This window comes from Camelina sativa, chromosome 20 (genome assembly GCF_030686135.1).
Source record: "Camelina sativa cultivar CO46 ecotype springtype chromosome 20, ASM3068613v1".
In the NCBI taxonomy this organism is placed as follows: Eukaryota; Viridiplantae; Streptophyta; class Magnoliopsida; order Brassicales; family Brassicaceae; genus Camelina; species Camelina sativa.
Window position 1 is genome coordinate 16,065,454 of NC_141899.1, and position 6,408 is coordinate 16,071,861.

Genomic DNA, 6,408 nt, shown 5'->3' on the forward strand with positions numbered 1-6,408 from the left:
CTGTGTTTCTTTGCTTTCCCGTTTTTGCTTTTAGTCAGTCGTTTGAAGCATGACGCAAATGTTTTTTTGTTTTGTGAGAAATCTTGAGTTTTGTTTGACCCTATTTCTCTTTAAGAGATGTTAAAGAACTCTTTCAGATATTGTTAAGCATTTTTCTCCAAAGTATGAAATATTTGTTTTTGTTTCAGCTGCTATTGGTCTACAACCAGATTCTGGTGTGACTCGATTGGTAAGTGGTTGTTAAGTGGGTACATTCCCATATTTTTGTAGGCTTTGTATTATTTTAGTGATAAAATTTGTACATACAAGCAGAAACTTGACTATCATACTTGTAAGATTATCAGATAAATGAAGACTCTCTTTTTTGGAATGACACAAAGACTTGGAGGCTACCAAAACAGAGGAAATTAGTTTTATTTTTATTTTGAGACTGACACTTTGTTATGTAAGACTTATGTTATTTAAGACTTCTTTTAGTTAATATAATATTTAATGTTATGTATGTGGATGATTTTATAAAGTATAATTTTTTAAATTAAATCTAATTGAATAAATTATGCAAAACAAGATTCAAATATACAAAATTTATATATCGAGAGAATAGCACTAGTTTTGTGTAATGATAAAATGTAATATAGCATTCAAGCGTTATGATATAAAAATGCTATCTTATGTGGGGATCTATCAAAGCATGTCAAAAACGCTATAATACATGGGGTACAGGTATCTATCATGACTGCCGATGTCACAGCATTATGTAGTATTTCTTTCGTCCTAACAATATACATATTTCATGTAGTGTTTAATGGCGCAGCCGTCCAAAAGTTCTAGACCTGTTCTTCGATAATCCACTCATTTGCTAAAGAGCTCATATATAACGACATCTCCTAAGACATAAGAAAGGAAATAATATAATCCTAGAACATAAAATAGAAATACATATAACTTTAGAATCACGTTCTCTATCATGTACTCTTGGAGACTTCTTGTTTTTGGTTTAGAATAATAGACATATCCAATTAAATTGATTAAATTAATATTATGTAAAAAAAGTAAGTTGTTTCTCGGTATACCGTGAGTTAAATCATAGAACCAAAAACCTAAATACGATTATACAATCTTAAATACTAAAGAAAGCAAACAAAATTAACAAACAAACACAACCTTTTTTTTTTTAGTTTGAAATAACTTGTCTCAAATGTACCTCATTTTAATTCATAACAAGTTTTATTATGTACCAAGTCTAAAGATTACAATGTAAAATATTAAACTTAACAAGAGTTTCCTCCCGGACCACCATAATTAAAAAAGAAACCGAGTCGTGTACGATGAAATGGTTTCACTCTACCAATTCTTATGCCATAACATTTTGGACTATCTACCAAAATCTCCATAGGAAAAGAATTCATTTTACGACTGTTATAGTTGGAATCCAAAGCTTCAATATTTGTAAACAATGCTGAATCTGTGCGGCCTCCTCCAACTGGAAAATTACCATTACCCATCGGGGGACTTGAACCTGAATGGGAAGCACGAACTATACCTCCAACTCCAACTGTATTAGCACCACTGTTTAAAATGTCAAATAGCTCTTTTGGCCAATATCCAATATCTACGCTGGATGCATTTTTTATCAGTTGCGTAAGCCACCAGTTTCCTGTTGCTTTATCCTTTTTCATTTATCAAAAGATGAAACAAATTTGTAAAAACGAAAAAGAATATGTGCTACTAACATTAGTTAAAGCAAATACATGTCGATCATTTATATGATTCATAAATAATTAATTTCTAAATTCATAATTTATTTTCATGAAAATATATAAAGAAACTGAAGAAATACCTGATGAATGGACCAACGTGTCCAATCAGGGACTCCAGGGTTAAGGTTTATAGGTTGGACTATGGGAATTCTCCTTGATACCTGAATAAACCCATCACATGCTGTATTGTAACATCCTTTTCCATCTTTACCCTGTTGAAATTATTCATATTTTATTTTATTTAAGGATTAAGTATAAATACTTTAAGGAAAACTAAAAAATAAAAAGTTCACATGTACACCTTAAAATATCCATATGTCCAAAGTTGTCTGGTGCCAAAGAAACTTGGATTTATCTGTTAAAATGACTTTTAATACTTGAATCCTATCAAGTGTTTATAAATGAATTTTACAAAAAAAAAACAATAAAATGTAGAACTTACAATATAACACGCTTGGATAAAATTGACTTGGTTATTCAACCAACTACCTATATATATTTCACTATATGAAGCCTGGTCTTTTCCGATATTCAGTGTATATCCATTATACCAAGCTTCAACACCACGATATGGACCAGCACGTGACCTTACTCCAACAACCTAACAAGAACCAGTTTTATTGACATATATATAGAATAATACTTGAAATACATATAAAACATAACTAGATCTAATGTATAAGGAGAAAGTTAAATGTTTACATGTGTTTTAGGATCATTGACTGTTAGAGGATGGAAATACTTCTCGGTAAAAAGTTGTGTTTTGGTATTCTATTCATTTGAGATTCTCAAAATAGGAACGATTCCACTTGGACATCCTTTTTTCTTTGAATATGATTTGTTGTTGTCAATCTGATTCCTTTATTCATGTCTGAAAATACTTGTATGTCAAATTCAAAATCACATTTTATAAAAGTAAATTCAAAATCACATAAGAAATGAACTTTTTATCTGTCAGTGCACCTGGATTGTGTGATTTTGTAGCAAAGGATGATCAATTCCTGGTTGCTTATTAATATCTACGCAATTATATGTAGCATTTTCACCTATCTGCCAACAGACAAAAAAAAATAGAGGTGATTTTGAACTCAATCCATGATTATACATAATATATATATATATATATATATATATTGAATTAGTAAAATAGATTAAAATAATAAGGGGGACATGTGTATGAATTTCTAAAAGATATTAACACTAACCTTGAAGGAACAGCTAGGCAACACACTTCGATTAGAACGAACTAAGGCTGTTGAAAACAATAGATGTAAGAGATTTAAAACCAGTGCTATTTTAGTTAGTGAAGACATTTTGTTTTGTTTTGTTTCATCAAGAATGAAATCACTATGTTACTTATATATACATATAATTAGCATTACATCAGTTTTTCCTAATAAAGTAAATAAAAATATGAATCTTTGACTGCAATATTATGTGACTCATATTATTATTAACTTTGACTAATAACGTAATAAGTATTAAATGGAGAGTGTGATAATACTTTGATCAGAAAGAAAGAAAAAAGGATTTGCTTATTGTAATCAGTATGTAGACCCGGTAACTTAAAAAAATAGTCACGATAAAATTGATTTTATAATTATTTTTTGTTTATTAATTATGTTAAGGTGTGTACTTAATATTTATGTATGATAACACTATATTTTTATTTTTGGATTTCAAACTTCATATTAATCTTATTATATAAATTTAGGTTTTGAAAGGTAGCCACTAACAAGATTTTGACATGTGTCTAGTTATCAATCTCAGATTTTGACATGTGTAAAAGTTAATATTTAATAGAAAGAATTTAATTACAACAAAAATAAAATATTTTGTTTAAAAATATTAATAATGTAAAAAGATAATTATCAAAAATTACAGAATTTATAAAAATATATATATATATATATATATCTATATATATATTCATAAAATTCGAAATTATAATATTATTTACTTATTTTTAATTTAAATTTACTAATATTACAAAAAATATAGAAAAAGGAATTAAACAAAATATACAGTTAATTATTAATTTTAATTTTTATAAATACTCCTCTTTGACCACAAAATAAAGTGATTATTTTGGGCTTTCTTGGACTTGAATTAGACTCAAAGTGGGCTGGACTTGATAGGTATCATCCCCAATAGTTTTTCCCATGCTCTCTTTGGCCATAAGCTCTCGAATAAGCCCATTTAGTGCATTTCTTAGCTTCCTAGCCATTGCTCTAGTCATTGGTCCTTCAAGTACAAGCAATGGTTCCTCCGCTACAAGCTCCTCGAGTTCAAACTCAGCTACAAGCTCCTCCTCCTTAGCTCCATCCATGATCACATCATCCCCCTCCTTTTGAAAATGATTTGTCCTCAAATCTGGATCATCTGCCACAAGAGGAACTAAATTAGAAACATTTAAGCTTGAACTCACATTGTACTTACCTTGAAGATTAAGTTGGTAGGCATTGTCATTTATCTTTCTTTTGATCTTAAAGGGTCCATCGATTATAGGCATCAGTTTTGACTTCCTTTCAGCTGGAAACCGTTCTTTCCTCAAGTGAACCCACATCTGGTCTCCGGGTTCAAATACTATCTTGCGCCTTCCTTTGTTAGCTTGTTTTGCATACTGCTTTGTCTTCTCCTCAATGTTTTTTCTAGCTTTCTCATTGATCTGTTTGACAAGGTCAGCTTTCTTTTTCCCATCAAGGCTAGCTCTTTCACTTAAAGGTAGAAGGGTTAGATCCAATGGAGATAAAAGATTAAAGCCATAAATGATTTGGAACAGAGAAAACTTAGTTCCTAGTTTAGACCAAAGCGTTTTCCAGAAGTAACTCAAAAACTTTGTATCCCTATCAGAAACAATTGACTTAGGCACTCCATGCAAACGAACAATTTCCTTGAAGAACAACTAAGCAACATGCAAGGTATTATCAGTTTTGTGACAAGGTATGAAATGCGCCATTTTTGATAATCGATCAATAATTACAAAAACGGAATCATTACCAGTCCTAATTCTAGGCAAACCAAGCACAAAATCCACATAAATATCATGCCAAGGCAGAGTAGGAATACGATGTTGATACTTTACCATGAGATTGTTGATAGCTCTACAATCAAGACACATGCACCAACTTCAATCCTTTTTGGGCACAAGTGGGACTAGGACCACACATGGGCTCACGCTCTCTCTGATATGTCCCTTCTCCATGAGTTCATTAACTTGTCTTTGAATCTCCAATGTCTCCACAGGATTAGTCATGTAAGCTGGTCGGTTTGGAAGTGACGCACCTGGGATGAGTCAATTTGGGGTTCTATATCTCTTATTGGCAGCAAACCGTTAGGGTTCTCTTTTGGAAAGATATCTGAGAATTCCTCAGGTTTTGTTGTTTTAATTTCTTTGTCTCGGCTTTTCTTCAATTGGACCTGATCTTGATGGACCTCCAACGGAGTTAAAGGAACCAAGGTGATCTTCTTTCCTTTATGCTCAAAGGAATGCCGGTTGGTGTATCCATCATGTATCGCCCTCATGTCAAACTGCCAAGGTCGCCCTAGAAGAATATGGCTTGCATCCATGGGAAGAACATTGCATAGGATCTCGTCTTCATATCGGCCGATGGTAAGAGGAACCGTGACTTGCTCCCTGACGTACTGTTTGCCCGTTTCATTCAACCATTCCAGTTTACAAGCTCGTGGATGAGGTCTTGTCTAAAGTCCAAGCTTCCTAACAAGAGTATCACTAGCAACATTAGTACAACTTCCACCGTCAATGATCAAAGAACAAACCTTATCTTTAACTAAACATCTAGAGTGAAAGAGATTCTCCCTTTGTTCTCGGTCATTGGACTTAGACTGAACACTCAATGATCTCCTAGTGACCAGAAGTGTCCCTTGAGTTGGATATTCAAACTGCCATTTCTGTTCGTCAAAGACTGGACCAAGATCTTCCTCTTTTTCTTTATCGTCCTCAGACTCTACTTCACCGTTGTCTAGGAGGATCATTACCTTTTGATTCGGTCATTTGCTGGCATAATGTCCAAGTCCTTGACATTTGAAACATTGAATATCCCCTGCCCGATTGTTGGTCTCGACTGCCTTTCCTTTATCAAGACGAGTAGGAGCATTAGTCTTAAAAACTGAACTTGATGGCGTTGGAGACTTACCTTTATCTTGATAACTTGGTTTTGAAGTAAAGGAAGGTTTAGAGAAATCCTTCCTCTTGGTTTGTTGTTTGATTAGAATCTCCTTGTGCAACATTCCCTCCAAGCACAAATTTGAAGATCACTCAGCCGAATTAGAAAGGATATAAACTCGCCAAGGTGCAAGGTGCAACAAGGGAGATTTGATGGATTGAGGGGTCGCACAGCAGTTGCGGAAGGCTGATGATATTCCCAACTCCAATCACTGCTAGATATGACATACTAGTCCAACAAAAGGAGGCTGTTGCTTGGATATTACACACCAAGAAACAAAGAAATGTTCTAGACAAAGAACAAAGAGATAGACTCTTAAAACAAAAAGGAAAATTGATTGATTTCTCAAATGAGATTACATGTGTTTATAAGGAGATAGAAAACTTGGTCACAAAGCCAAGTATTTTTCTTGAAACTAAAACACAATAAAGATAGATAGGTTAATGAAGACCCAACTCTTG

At 32.9% G+C, this 6,408-nt stretch overlaps 1 pseudogene; it reads right to left on the minus strand.

Annotated features, from left to right (window-relative positions):
- Nucleotides 1-1,199: 1,199 nt before the first annotated feature.
- On the minus strand, nucleotides 1,200-3,073 carry LOC104772599 (protein neprosin-like; annotated as a pseudogene).
- Nucleotides 3,074-6,408: the final 3,335 nt, after the last annotated feature.